Source organism: Ziziphus jujuba, chromosome 11, assembly GCF_031755915.1.
Source record: "Ziziphus jujuba cultivar Dongzao chromosome 11, ASM3175591v1".
In the NCBI taxonomy this organism is placed as follows: Eukaryota; Viridiplantae; Streptophyta; class Magnoliopsida; order Rosales; family Rhamnaceae; genus Ziziphus; species Ziziphus jujuba.
This window is the reverse complement of record NC_083389.1, coordinates 3173651-3188928: the sequence shown is the minus strand read 5'-3', so window position 1 is coordinate 3188928 and position 15278 is coordinate 3173651. Positions and strand designations below refer to the sequence as shown.

At 35.6% G+C, this 15278-nt stretch overlaps 1 pseudogene; it reads left to right on the top strand.

Moving 5' to 3' along the window:
• Positions 1-8281: 8281 nt before the first annotated feature.
• On the top strand, positions 8282-14227 carry LOC132799993 (protein Ycf2-like; annotated as a pseudogene).
• Positions 14228-15278: the final 1051 nt, after the last annotated feature.

Below are 15278 nucleotides of genomic sequence, written 5' to 3'. Positions count from 1 at the left end.
GGAAATGTCATTTTTATGTGTGGGCTGATGCGAATCCACCTGAGACTGTTCGCCCGACAACCCGCTTGGGTGCTGACCCAATACAAATGAAGGTGGGACTGATCACTAGGGCCCAAGCCAAGAAGTTCAAGGAAAATCTTGCTGTCTTCATACAAGGAATAAGTCATAGTCAAGAGGGGTTGGCCACATCTAAAGAACCAAGGCCTGTTTTACTCATACAAGCAATAGAAGCCAAAACAAGGCCGGGTGACGTTTTTGGTGATGATAAGAAGGCCGGGTTGCATGAATTGGAACCCCATCCTTATGGGTTCAATTCATATGGAGGATGAGTCATAGAAACCAGCCAAAGCCGACCAACAAGGTGGTTTGCGCACAAGGAGAAGGAAAGGCCGGATTTGCTGTATTCCTTGCTGGCTTTACTGTATTAGCCTTTTCTCATACTTCTAAGCAAGGGCAACGTGAGGAACTTCACAACAAGCTTATTTGGCATCCTACAAAGCATATTGAAGCTGATTTGGAGCTCAATTTGGTCAAAGATTGGTCAAAGTCCAATTAGTCAAAAAGCTAGTGTTATAGTTTCCTAATTTTATTCTACTTTTTGTTTTAGGAAACTACCATTACTTTTTAGTTTTTATTTATTTATTTTCTGGACAAATAACTTTAGGAAGGTTTTTATTTTATTATTTCCATTGTAAATTAATTAATCCCTAATTCAAAATAAAGGAATTAATTAATCAAATTTAGTTTAGGAAACTTAGTTTAGGACATATTAGAATTCGGTCAAGTTTCCTAATTCCTATAGGAGTCCGATTTTGAATTAAATTTTTAGGGTTTATTTTGTTTCTTTCAAGCCTATTTAAAGGCTTATTTTTCAATAAGAATAAAAACTTTGATTTGATTAAGAAAATACTTGTGAGATTAATTATCTCTTTGTTCTTTGAGAACACCTAAAACACCATTAGAGAATTGGTTGTTTTAGCTTGACTTATCAATAGGTTTTCCATCCCCTATTGTGGCGTCTACATTATACCAAGGTTTCTAACCACAGGTTGGTAAGGGGTTGAGGTCCATTCCATTAGAACTTGAACTTAATTGAGATCCGGGCTAATATAATACGGGTTTAGGAGCAGGTCGTCCTAGTTTCGTATCATTTGGTATCAGAGCTAAATTTTGTTCAGGTTTGATCTATCTTCATTTGCTTTATTTATTTTGTTTTGTGTTATTCTGCAATTTTAGCATTAGGTTAAGGTTGCATCTGTCCCATACACGTTCAGCATATCTTTAAAAAAAAAAAAAAATTCATTCCTAGTTGAATTAGGTTTCCTAGTTTTATCATATTTTTGTTTCCTAATTTGTTGGTTGTCTTTTATCATTGTTCTTGATAATTTTGGTTTTTGTTGATTTTCCTTTGCTGTTTTAGTCTTAAATATTTGCATTCATATATTTAAAAAAAAAACTGCACATTTTGTTTATTTGGAGGTCACGGGTTTGGTGTTTGTTTTGGAGTTGGAATTGCAATTTTGCTAATTATTCTTGCTACTGCAGTTGTTTATGTTCTGTGAGTGAAAAAAAAAAAAAAAAGAAGGTAAAGCCGAATAAAAAAAAAAACAAAAAAAAAGAAGAAAAAACAATATTTCGGTTTGTTGGAGTTTGATTTGTTTGCTGGAATTTTGTTGGAGCTGCTGTTTTTTTAGTATTTTCTCAATATTTGAGTTGCTGGAGAATTGTTTTTGCTGCTGGATATTTGGATTTTGGGTGCTTAAATTATTTGGATTAAAATTAAATAAAGGAATTGATACAAAACTTGAATTACAAAGAACAACAACCAACAACTATTCTATATTTTTGTTCAATTTGATTCTTGTTCGTATTTGAATTTATTTTCCTGGAATTTTATTCTTGAACTCATAATCTACTACCATCTGGTGCAGTTTTCAGAAATTCCAACGTTTTTCCATTATTTTGTGTTTTCTTGTCTAGAAACCCGAAAACTTAGGATTTGTTGGATTCTTTCGGTATTACCTACTTTTTGCTACTGTTTTGTTGATAAGTTTAATTAAAACATATTAGTGATCTAATTTCTGTTTTGTGGGTGTTTTAATTAGAACTTTGAGACAATTCATTGAGTGGAAAAAGGCAAGAGTGTGTGAGCTTAAAAGAGGGTAAAAAGCCCAAACAAGTGTGCAAACACGAGTGTCGAGTCTTTATTTGAGTGAAACACGTAAGGGAGTGAAATTGGTAAGGTCTTATTTTATTTCTATTGCATTATTATACTAGCATAACAGAATCAAGAATGAGGAGAGGAGATCCACCTTTGAGGATCAATGAGGAGGAGTCCGTAGCATTCCATGGCGATGCTCGAGCTACCGGGAGTGGAGACCAAGTGGACATGAGAGCTGTTTTGGAGTCAATACAGCAGGTTAGTGCTCAAGTTGAGCATGTGAATCAAAGGATGGGAAGGCTAGAAGTTTCCCAAGGAATTCCGAACACAAGAAATAGGCAAGAATTCCATGGAGGACGAGGCCGAGGACGAGGAGGTCGCGAGAGACCGAGAGAGGAATTTGATGAGGAGCCATTCGGTGGAGACTTTAAGGAAGGTATGGATGAAACTTTTGCTGTCCAAGATAGAGCTGGCTGTGGAAGATATAGGAGGGAAGAAACAGATGACAATCTTAGCAATATCAAGATCAACATCCCACCATTCATGGGAAAAACTGACCCCAAAGCATATTCGGAGTGGGAAGAAAAGATGGAGATGATATTTGACCACCATAATTATTCAGAGGCTAAGAAGGTGAAATTGGCAGCAATGGAGTTTGGCCATTATGCACTCCAATGGTGGACCAATGAGCAAAACACCCGAAGAAGAGTTGGTGATGATTTAATTACAACATGGCGACAAATGAAAGGATCCATGAGGAAGCAGTTTGTGCCATCCCATTACCATAGGTTGCTGCATGAAAGGCTTCAATCTTTGTCTCAAGGAAGTAGGTCCGTGGAGGATTATTACAAAGAGATGGAGATGTTAATGATGAGGCTGAATATGAATGAAGATAGGGAGGCAACCATGGCAAGATTTCTTGGAGGGTTAAAGTGAGACATTGCCAACCAACTTGAATTACAACAATACTTGGAATTAGAGGAGATGTTGCATGTAGCAACTAAGCTTGAGAACCATTTCCAGAGGAGGGGTGTTAGTACACAGTTTGGAGGAGTTTCTAGCAGTGGAAGGACAAGTTCAAGTGGCTGGAAAAACAATTCCAGTTATGAAAACAAGTTGAAGCCGAAATTAGGAGAAGAAACTACCAACCGACCAAGAAGGGAGGTCAAGACCGAATCTATCCAAGCACTTAGAGGTGAGATAAAATCTAGTCCTAAACCTCAAAAATCCAGAGAAATAATTTGTTTTAAGTGCCAAGAAAGAGGACAAATAGCCAGCCAATGCCCAAATAGAAGAATCATGGTATTAAAGGGTGATGGTGAGTTGGAATCTGCAAGTGAAGAAAGTGGGGCTGAAACCGAGCAAGAGGAGGATTGCAATGAAGATGAAACCGAACCTGTAGGTACATCTAATGCCGAGTTGAGCTTGGTTTCAAGAAGAGTGATGGAATTTGGTTGTTGTACCCTAGAGCACAATCATTCAAGGTGTTAGTCAAGAATGATTGTTGTTGGTTCTTGGTTCTTGGTTCTTGATTTTGTTTTTTTTTTTTTTTTTTTTGGGTTTGTTTAGGTTTTGTTTCTCGTTTTAATGGAGGTTTAGGATTCTTGAGAAGGTTGTTAGCTTTTGGGAAGAAGAAGAAACCAAAAATGTAGTAGTTGAGAGAGAGAGAGAGCCAAAAATGTTGTTTTTCAAAATCTGTTTTTTGAATTTTTTTTTCTCAACGTTTTTCATTTCAATTTTCATACTTTTAAATACATCAAAAAGACAATAAGGCATGCTGTCATATTGATCAATAAATACAAAAGCATTAAAAGTAACCAACCAAGCCAAACTCCCTCAACTAACTCTAATCAATGTGCTGGGCATGCAAGAAACCTTCTTTAATGGGCAGTTCAGCTTGTCTAAGGCATTTGAATTTGACAACCAGCTCCATTTGACTTGAAAATTGGAGGGAAGCCTTTCTCAATATTAAACTATGTTCTACCCAAAAACCAGATAAAACAAAGTCCATTTACCCATTCAAAAGTAATCAAACCCGAGACAGTTTTGCCCAGTTTTCTGGGCAACAACACTGCACAAGGGTCAGATTGTTTTGGGCTTAAATCCGCCTTCCCAGCTCTAAATTGGGCCATTCTTTTTTTTACTGCTTCCTCTACATATCTAGTTTATCATATCCAAAATTCAGGTCCAAATACCAAACCTACTTTAAACGGCATCCAAGGAAGTGGACTTATGTTGCTGGAAATACAATTCCAGCAACTAGACAAAAAAGGCCTTAAGCTAGATAATGAGCTTAGGGCATTACAAAAAGGATATTGTTCTTAAACATTACAAGATAAAATAAAATGTATAAACATAAATGATGTTTGGTCTTTGATGTTGCAAAACAAAGAGTGCAAGTGTAACCGAACTACCTTGCACATTGTGGCAAGATCACCACATTTCAACAGAGAGTACTTGCTGTCTACAAAGATGAAGAGCAGATACAAAGAGAAAATATCTTCCACACTCGCTGCGAAATACAAGGTAAAATTTGTAGCATGATTATAGATAGTGGGAGTTGTACTAATGTGATAAGTAATCTTGTAGTTGATAAATTAGGCTTGAAAACAATTAAACATCCAGAACCTTGTAGATTACAATGGCTTAATGATAGTGGTGAGATGAAAGTAAACAAACAAGCCAAAGTAAAATTTAGTATAGGAAGATATGAGGATGTAGTCTTATGTGATATTGTACCCATGATTGCTGGACATATACTATTAGGTAGGCCATGGAAATTTGACAAAGATGCTACTCATTTTGGTTGAGAAAATAGTATTGTTTTCAGGTTTAAAGGGAAGAAGGTCAAGCTGGAACCGTTATCTCCTAAAGAGGTTTACAAAGACCAATTACAAATGCAACAAAGGAGAGAAGCCGAAAAGCTCAAGGAAAAAGTAAGTATGGCACCAACGGCTTCACCATTCTTTCAAGAAGGTAAGATTGAGGTTGTTGACCAAGGTAAGGTTTCTAAGGTTCATATTGAGTGGAAAGATCAAGGGAAAACCTAAAGAGAGGGAAAAGGAAGTGGCAAACCCGCGAGCTTGGAGAAGGAAGAGGAATTCGAAGGTTTGCACCAATCCAAGGGAAAAAAAGAAAAAGAAAGAAAGGAAAGGTTAAGTAGCAATTTTTTATTTGAGTTTAGGGGATATAAATAAGGTTATTAAGTGTAAGAAACCTTTGCTGGTCATGCTTTACAAAGAAAATTATTTTAATGATCAAACTAACTTTAAAGAACTTGAATTGCCAAGTTCAATGATTTCTCTTTTGAAGGAATTTGGAGATGTCTTCCCAAATGAGATTACAAGTGGACTACCACCTATTCGAGGGATAGAACATCAAATTGACTTTGTTCCAGGGGCTGCCATACCAAATAAACCAGCTTATAGGAGCACTCCCGAAGAAACAAAGGAGCTGCAAAAATAGGTAAGTGATTTGCTTGATAAAGGATACATTCGTGAGAGTTTAAGTCCATGTGCTGTTCCTGTTTTGTTGGTACCTAAAAAGGATGGTTCTTGGAGAATGTGTGTTGATTGTAGGGCTATAAACAACATTACCATAAAATATAGACATCCCATTCCTAGATTAGATGATATGCTTGATGAGTTGGATGGTGCTTGCATGTTTACAAAAATTGATCTTAGGAGTAGTTATCACCAAATTAGGATGAAAGAAGGTGATGAATGGAAAACCGCATTCAAAACTAAATATGGGCTGTATGAATGGTTAGTTATGCCTTTTGGATTATCCAATGCACCTAGTACTTTCATGAGGCTTATGAATCATGTAATACGTCCATTTATTGGTAAATTTGTGGTTGTTTATTTTGATGACATTCTAATATATAGCCGAAATTTGGATGACCATGCGGATCAAATTAGGCAAGTTTTGCAAGTTCTTAGAAAGGAAAGATTGTTTGCTAACATTAAAAAATGTGAATTTTGCAAAGAAGAGCTTGTGTTTCTAGGTTTTGTAGTAAGTGCTGCAGGAATCAAAGTTGACCAAGCTAAGGTGAAAGCAATTCAAGAGTGGCCGGTTCCTACTTCTATCACCCAAGTGAGGAGCTTTCATGGCTTGGCAAGCTTTTACCGAAGATTTGTCAAGGATTTTAGTACCATAGCAGCACCATTTAATGAAGTTGTCAAGAAGAATGTTGGTTTCAAATGGGGGGAAGTACAAGAAAAATCTTTTAATTTATTAAAAGAAAAATTGTGTAATGCACCTTTGTTAGTTTTGCCAAATTTTTCTAAGACTTTTGAAATTGAGTGTGATGCTTCGGGTGTAGGTATTGGAGCTGTTTTAATGCAAGAAGGAAGGCCCATAGCCTACTTTAGTGAAGAATTGAATGGAGCTGCCCTAAACTACCCGACTTATGATAAGGAGATGTATGCTTTGGTAAGGGCTTTGGAGACGTGGCAGCATTATCTCATGCCAAAGGAGTTTGTGATTCATACGGATCATGAGTCTTTGAAGCAAATCAAGGGTCAAGGAAAGCTTAAGCGAAGGCATGCTAAGTGGATTGAATTTATTGAAACATTTCCATATGTGATCCGCTACAAAAAAGGTATGTGCTCTTTTCTACCTTAGATGCTAGATTGCTTGGATTTGAACAATTGAAAGAACTTTATGAGCATGATATTGACTTTGGAGAAATTTTTAAAACCTGTTTGAAACATGAATTTAATAAATTTTACATATTTGAGGGATATTTGTTTAAGGAAAACAAACTTTGTGTGCCTAATTGTAGTATTAGGGAATTATTGGTTCAGGAAGGACATGGGGGTGGTTTAATGGGTCATTTTGGTGTTTTAAAAACTTTATCTTTGCTGCAAGAACATTTTTATTGGCCTAACATGATGAGAGATGTTGAGAGAATTTGTGAAAGATGTTTAAAGTGCTGAAAAACAAAATCAACATTGAAACCACATGGATTGTATAAGCCTTTGCCGATCCCTACCTATCCTTGGGTAGATTTGTCTATGGATTTTATTATTGGGTTGCCTAGGTCTAGGACAGGTAAGGATTCAATATTTGTTGTAGTAGATAGGTTTTCTAAGATGGCACATTTTATTGCATGTAACAAAACTGATGATGCATCCAATATTGCTAATTTATTTTTCAAGGAAATTGTGAGATTGCATGGAATGCCAAGAACTATTGTGTCGGATAGGGATGCTAAGTTCTTAAGCTATTTTTGGAAAACATTGTGGGCTAAATTAGCTACTAAGCTTTTATTTTCAACTACTTGTCATCCACAAACTGATGGACAAACCGAAGTAGTAAATAGAACCTTGTCTGCATTGTTGAGAGCATTAATTAGTAGAAATTTAAGGACTTTGGAAGAATGTTTGCCACATGTTGAATTTGCATATAAGAGGTCTTTACATTCAGCAACTAAATTTACTCCATTTGAAATTTTTTATGGTTTTAATCCTTTGACTCCATTAGATTTAACACCATTGCCTTTAAGTGAGCGTGCTAATCTAGATGGAAAACAAAAACCTGATTTTGTAAAGCAGATTCATGAGAAGACACGAGCAAACATTGAGAGGAGGATTGAGCAATATGCAAGGGTGGCTAATCAAGGCCGAAAATCAATGGTGTTTGAACCTGGAGATTGGGTGTGGCTGCATTTAAGGAAAGAAAGATTCCCCGAACAAAGGAAATCAAAACTCATGCCGAGGGGTGATGGACCTTTTCAAGTTTTGGAGAGAATAGACGACAATGCCTACAAACTTGATCTACCGGGTGAGTATAGTGTTAGTGCCACCTTTAATGTTGCTGATTTATCTCCTTTTGTTGCAGGTGATGACTTCGATTTGAGGACAAATCCTTTTCAAGAGGAGGGGAATGATGCGAATCAACCTGAGACTGTTCGCCCGACAACCCACTTGGGTGCTGACCCAATACAAATGAAGGTGGGACCGATCACTAGGGCCCAAGCCAAGAAGTTCAAGGACAATCTTGCTGTCTTCATACAAGGAATAAGTCATAGTCAAGAGGGGTTGGCCACATCTAAAGAACCAAGGTCTGTTTTACTCATACAAGCAATAGAAGCTAAAACAAGGCCGGGTGCGAAACATAATCAACTTGAATTTTGGATAGCTATTCGAAATCTTAGTGAAATACTGGATTTGTTATTTCATGTTTGCTTTCATGAAAAAATACCAATTGAAGCGGAGGATTTCTTCAAACAACAAAGAGGTGGGTCAACTATTCAATCAAATGATATTAAGCATGCTTCCCCTTCTCAAGAAACAAGTGGGCTATTTCTTTGCAACATTGTGCTCAATTTCATATGTGGCAATTCCACCAAGATCTCTTCTTTAGTTAAGGGAAGATCTTGCAAGAATTGGATTTTTTGAGGAACATATTGAGAGAGAATTGGATTTGGTTAGACAAAGTGTGGTTGGTAAACAAGGATTGGTTTTTAGCAAGGTACGGAATGTATCGTCAAATATTCAATATGATTCCATAAGATCCAATTTTGTTTAAGTAATAGATTCTAGCCAATTGAAATGATCTTTTGATCGATCCAGAGATCATTTTGATTCCATTAGTAAGGAGGATTTAGAATATCACACATTGATCAATCAAAGAGAGATTCAACAACTAAAAGAAAGATCGATTATTTGGGATACTTTCTTTCTTCAAATGGAGCAAATAGAGATAGAATTAGACCGATTCCCTAAATGGCTTCTCGATATTCCTCAATGTCCCGGCTATTCACGGAATGTGACAAGCAGATGGGTAATCATCTACTTCCGAAAGAAATCGAAGAATTTATTGGGAATCCTACAAGATCCATTCATTATTTTTTCTTTGACAGATGGTCAGAACTTCATCAGGGTTCGAATCCTACTGAGAGCTCCACTAGAGATCAGAAATTGTTGAAGAAAGAACAAGATGTTTTTTTTTGTCCTTTCCAGGCAATCGGAAAATAAAGAAATAGTTATTATATTCAAGATAATTACGTATTCACAAAATTCCATCTCAATTCATCCTATTTCATCAGATCCGGGATGTGAATGGCTCCGAAGGATGAACTAGATTGTTCCAATACGATTTCATTCTTAAACAAATATCCATTTTTTGATTTATTTCATCTATTCCATGACCGAAATAGGGGGGGATACACATTACACCATGATTTTGAATCAAAAGTTCAAGAAATGGCAAATCTATTCACTCTACCAATAACCGAACCGGATCTGGTGTATTATAAAGGATATGCCTTTTCTATTGATTCCTACAGATTGAATCAAAAATCATTATTGAATGAGGTATTCAACTTTAGGGATGAATCAAAAAAGAAATCTTTATTGGTTTTACCTCCTTTTTTTTATGAAGAAAATGAATCTTTTTATCGAAAGATAAAAAAAAATGAGTCTGGACTTCCTACGGGAATGATTTGGAAGATACAAAGCCAAAAATAGTGGTATTTGCTAGCAACAAAATATTGTAGGCAGTCAATCAATATAGATTGATCAGAAATCTGATTCAAATCCAATATAGCACCTACGGGTGCATAAGAAATATATTGAATCGATTCTTTCTAATGAATAGATCCAATCACAACTTCGAATATGGAATTCAAAGGGATCAAATATGAAATGACACTTTGAATCATAGAACTATAATGAAATATACGATTAACCAATATTTAACAAATTTGAAAAAGAGTCAAAAGAAATGGTTCTTTATTTCTTGAATGGAGAGATCCATGAATCGGGATCCTAATGCATATAGATACAAATGGTCTAATGGGAGCACGAATTTATAGGAACATTCGAAACATTTCATTTATGAGTAGAAGAGCCATTTTCATTTTCAAGTAGTGTTCGATTGATTACATATTAATCAACATTCGATTGATTGGTCAGAGGTTATCGACAAAAAATATTTGTCTAAGTCACTTCCTTTCTATTTGTCCAAGTTGCTTCTTTTTTTTGTTCAAGTTTCTTATCTTTTTGTCTAACTTACTTCCTTTTTTTCTTTATGAGTTTTGGGAATATCCCCATTCATAGGTCCGAGATCCACATCTATGAATTGAAAGGTCCAAATGATCAACTCTACAATCAGTTGCTAGAGTCAAGAGGCCTTCAAATCGTTCATTTGAAAAAATGGAAACCCTTCTTATTGGATGATCATGATACTTCCCAAAAAGTGAAATTCTTGATCAATGGAGGAACAATATCACCATTTTTGTTCAATAAGAAACCAAAGTGGATGATTGACTCATTCCAAACTAGAAATAATTGCAGGAAATCTTTTGATAACATGGATTCCTATTTCTCAATGATATCCCACGATCAAGCCAATTGTCTGAATCCCGTGAAACCATTTCATAGAAATTCATTGATATCTTCTTTTTATAAAGCAAATCGACTTCAATTCTTGAATTATCCTCATCACTTCTACTTCTATTGTAGCAAAGGATTCCTTTTTTATGTGGAAAAGGCCCGCATCAATAATTATGATTTTACATATTGACAATTCCTCAATATATTGTTCATTCACAACAAAATATTTTCTTTATGCGGCGGTAAAAAGAAATATGGTTTTTTTTAGAGAGATACTAGTTCACCAATCAAGTTATAGGTGTCTAACATATTCATACCTAACGATTTTCCATAAAATGCTGATGAAAAGTATAACTTGTACAAATCTTTCCATTTTCCAATTTGATCCAATCCATTCATTTGTAAAGCTATTTACTCGATCGTAGATATTGCTGAAACACTTCGAACAGAGGGACAAATAGTCAATTTTGAAAGAACTTATTGTCAACCTCTTTCATATATGAATCTATGTAATTCAGAAGGGAAGAAATTGCATCAATATCTTAATTTCAATTAAACATGGGTTTGATTCACACTCCATGTTCTGGGAAATATTTATCATCCAAAAAGAGGAAAAAATGGGGTCTTTGTCTAAAGAAATGCTTTAAGAAAGGGCAGATGTATAGAACCTTTCAACGAGATAGTGTTTTTTCAACTCTCTCAAACTGGAATATATTCCAAACATATATGCCATGGTTCCATACTTCGACAGGATACAAATATCTAAATTTGATATTTTTAGATAGTTTTTCAGACCTATTGCCGATACTAAGTAGCAGCCCAAAATTTGTATCCATTTTACATGATATTATGCGTGAATCAGATATATCATGGTGAATTCTTCAGAAAAACTATGTCTTCCATAGTGGAATCTGATAAGTGAGATTTCGAGTAAGTGTTTACATATCAACACATCTGAGATCGCCAAACGTTCGAGAGTTCCTCTATTCAATCCTTTTCCTTCTTCTTGTTGCTAGATATCTCATTGGGACACACCTTCTATTTGTTTCTCGAGTCTATAGTGAGTTACAGACGAAGTCCAAAAGGGTCAAATCTTTGATGATTCCATCATACATGATTGAGTTGCAAAAGCTTCTGTATATATATCCTACATCTGAACTGAATTCATTCTAGTTAAATAATCCCTTTCTAATTGCTCTGAAACAATTAAGAGATTCTTTAGAAGAAGTATGCGATTCTGCTTCTGGTGGCAACATGCTATGAGGTGGTGGTCCCGCCTATAGGGTTAAATTAATACGTTCTAAGAAGAAATATTTGAATATCAATCTCATCGATATTGTTAATTTCATAATTATCATACAAAATCCTATCAATCGAATCACTTTTTCAAGAAATACAAGACATCTAAGTCACACAAGTAAAGAGATCTATTCATTGATAAGAAAAAGAAAAAAATGTGAACGGTGATTGGATTGATGATAAAATAAAAGCTTAGGTCTCGAACAATGATTCGATTGATGATAAAGAAAGAGAATTCTTGGTTCAGTTCTCCACCTTAATGACAGAAAAAAGGATTGATCAAATTCTATTGAGTTTAACTCATGGTGATCACTTATCAAAGAATGACTCTGGTTATCAAATGATTGAACAACCGGAAGCAATTTACTTACGATGCGTAGTTGACATCCATAAAAAGTATCTAATGAGTTATGAGTTTAATACATCCTATTTAGCAGAAAGACGGATATTCCTTGCTCATTATTAGACAATCACTTATTCACAAACCTCATGTCGGGCTAATAGTTTTCATTTCCCATCTCATGGAAAACCTTATCCCTCTCTTGGAGTCTTTTAATGATAGGTTCTATAGGAACTGGATGATCCTATTTGGTCAAATACCTAGTATTTCTGAACAAGTTCCTGGATAAAAAAAGATTTTCTTATTGATGATAGTGACAATATTGACCGTGACCTTGATACGGAGCTGGAGCTTCTAACTATAATGAATATGTTAACTATGGATATGATGTCAAAAATAGACCGATTTTATATCACCCTTCAATTCAAATTATCAAAAGCAATGTCTCCTGGGATAATATGGGTTCCAAACGTTCATGATCCAGATGTGAATGAGCTTAATTACTTATCCCTCGATCTAGTAGTGAACTATCTCTCAAAGGATTGTGAAAGATGTTCCACTAGAAATATTCTTGTTATTGCTTCAACTCATATTCCCTAAAATGTGGATCCCGCTCTAATAGCTTTGAATAAATTAAATACATGCATTAAGATACAAAGGCTTCTTATTCCACAACAACGAAAGCACTTTTTCACTCTTTCATATACTAGGGGATTTCACTTGGAAAAGAAAATGTTCCATATTAATGGATTTGGGTCCATAACCATGGAACGAGATCTTGTAGCACTTACCAATGAAGGCCTATCGATTAGTATTATGAAGAAGAAATCAATTATAAGTACTAATATAATTAGATATGCTCTTCATAGACAAACTTGGGATTTGCGATCCCAGGTAAGATCGATTCATGATCATGGGAACCTTTTATATCATATAGGAATGGCTGTTGCACAAAATGTACTTCTAAGTAGTTGCTCCATAGATCTTATATCTATCTATATAAAGAAATCATGTAACAAAGGGGATTCTTATTCGTACAAATGGTACTTCGAACTTGGAACAAGCATGAAGAAATTAACGATACTTCTTTATCTTTTGAGTTGTTCTACCGGATCGGTCACTAAAGACCTTTGGTCTCTACCCAAGCACGATGAAAAAATTAAGATCACTTCTTATGGACTCGTTGAGAATGATTCTGATCTAGTTCATGGCCTATTAGAAGAAGAAGGCACTTTGGTGGGATCCTCATGGATAGAAAAAGATTGTAGCCAGTTCGATAATGATCGAGTGACATTGCTCCTTCGGCCCAAACCAAGCAATCCCTTAGATATGATGGAAAATGGATCTTGTTCTATCATTGAGCACAGATTTATCTATGAACAATATGAGTTGAAATGTGAAGAAGGAGAAGGAGAAGGAGTCCTCGACCCACAATGGATAAAGGAGGATTTATTCAATCAAATAGTTTGGCCTCCTAGAATATGGCACCCTTGGGGCTCTCTATTTGATTGTATCGAAAGGCCCAATGAATTGGGATTTCCATATTAGGCCAGGTCATTTCAGGGCAAGTTGATCATTTATGATGAAAAGGATGGACTTTAAGAGAGTGATTCAGAGTTCTTGCAGAGTGGAACCATGCGGTACCAGACACGAGATCAACATTCCAAAGAACAAGGCTTTTTTCGAATAAGCCAATTCATTTAGGACCCTACAGATCCACTTTTTTTCCTATTCAAAAATCTGCCTGTTGTCTCTGTGTTTTCACATCGAGAATTCTTTACAAATGAAGAGATGTCAAAGTGGCTTCTTACTTCCCAAATAGATCTTCCTACATCTATATATAAATGTTGGTTTATCAAGAATACGCAAGAAAAGTACTTTGAATTGTTGATTGATCGCCATAGATAACTTTGAACCAATAGTTCATTATCTAAAGGATTTTTCCATTCTAATACTCCATCTGAGAGTTATCAGTATTTATCAAAGCTGTTCCTATCTAACGGAAAGCTGTTGGATCAAATGACAAAGACATTGCTGCGAAAAATATGACTTTTTCCATATGAAATGAAAATTGGATTCATGTAACAAAAGAAAGTTTTCCCATTCCTTAGCCGGAAAGATATGTGGCCATGAAAGAGGGATTAAATGGAACAGAATTGATCGGGTGGTAGAGTCATGGAAACATTTGTTTCTTCCATATTTTGGATCCCAGCTCCATGGAACAATATACTACTGCTGAAACATGGAAGAATTGAAATCTTAGATCAAAACATTAGGGATGGATGGTATGAACTGTCTAAACAAGAATTCTTGAACAGCGAACAACCAGAGCTATTACTCATTACATCAAAAAATTTTCATTAATGAAAGATCTAAATCCGTTGAAAAATAAAAAATACGCATGTTGGATGAAAGATCTTCTGTCTCATGGTAGCCTGCTCCGGTTCCCTTATGAAACTTTCGTTATTGGGTTAGCCATACACTTCACATGGCATCATTAAATGATACAAGTCTTGGATAAGAATCTACAATGCACTAGAATGTCCTTGTTGATGATCCTTTACTACGACAGCATCTAGGTTCCTCAAACAATGTGATATCTCACATCGGGTAAATCTTTAACCTTTCCACTTCTTATTAAGACTACAGAATGTTCTTGTAAATTATGGCCGTTACTAGGGATATCAGCAGTGATTTCAAATCCAGAGGTTAAGTATACTCTAGCAACTTATGTAAGGTAGAGTTTGGTTTTCTGGGGGTGATAGTGGAAATGTTGACAGATAAGTCACCTTTATTGCCACTCGATAGAACCGGACATGAGATTTTCATCTCATACGGCTCCTCATTCAATTATTTTGAAGTCATTGGATCCTTTTCCTTGTTTGAGAATCTCTTCCCTTCTTCCATGCCATTCCGAAGAGTAACTAGGACCAATTCAGTCACGTTTTCATTCATTTGGAATCCGGGCTCTTCTACTTTACTTATTTTTTTTTTATTACTTTTCCCTGTCTTTTCTTTTTTTACTTCTTTTTTTATTTTATTCCTTTGCATCATTGCTTAAGTGCCATAGGTTTGATCCTGTAGAATCTGACTCATTTTCTCATTAAGCGAAAGGCATGAAATAAATTAAATTGAT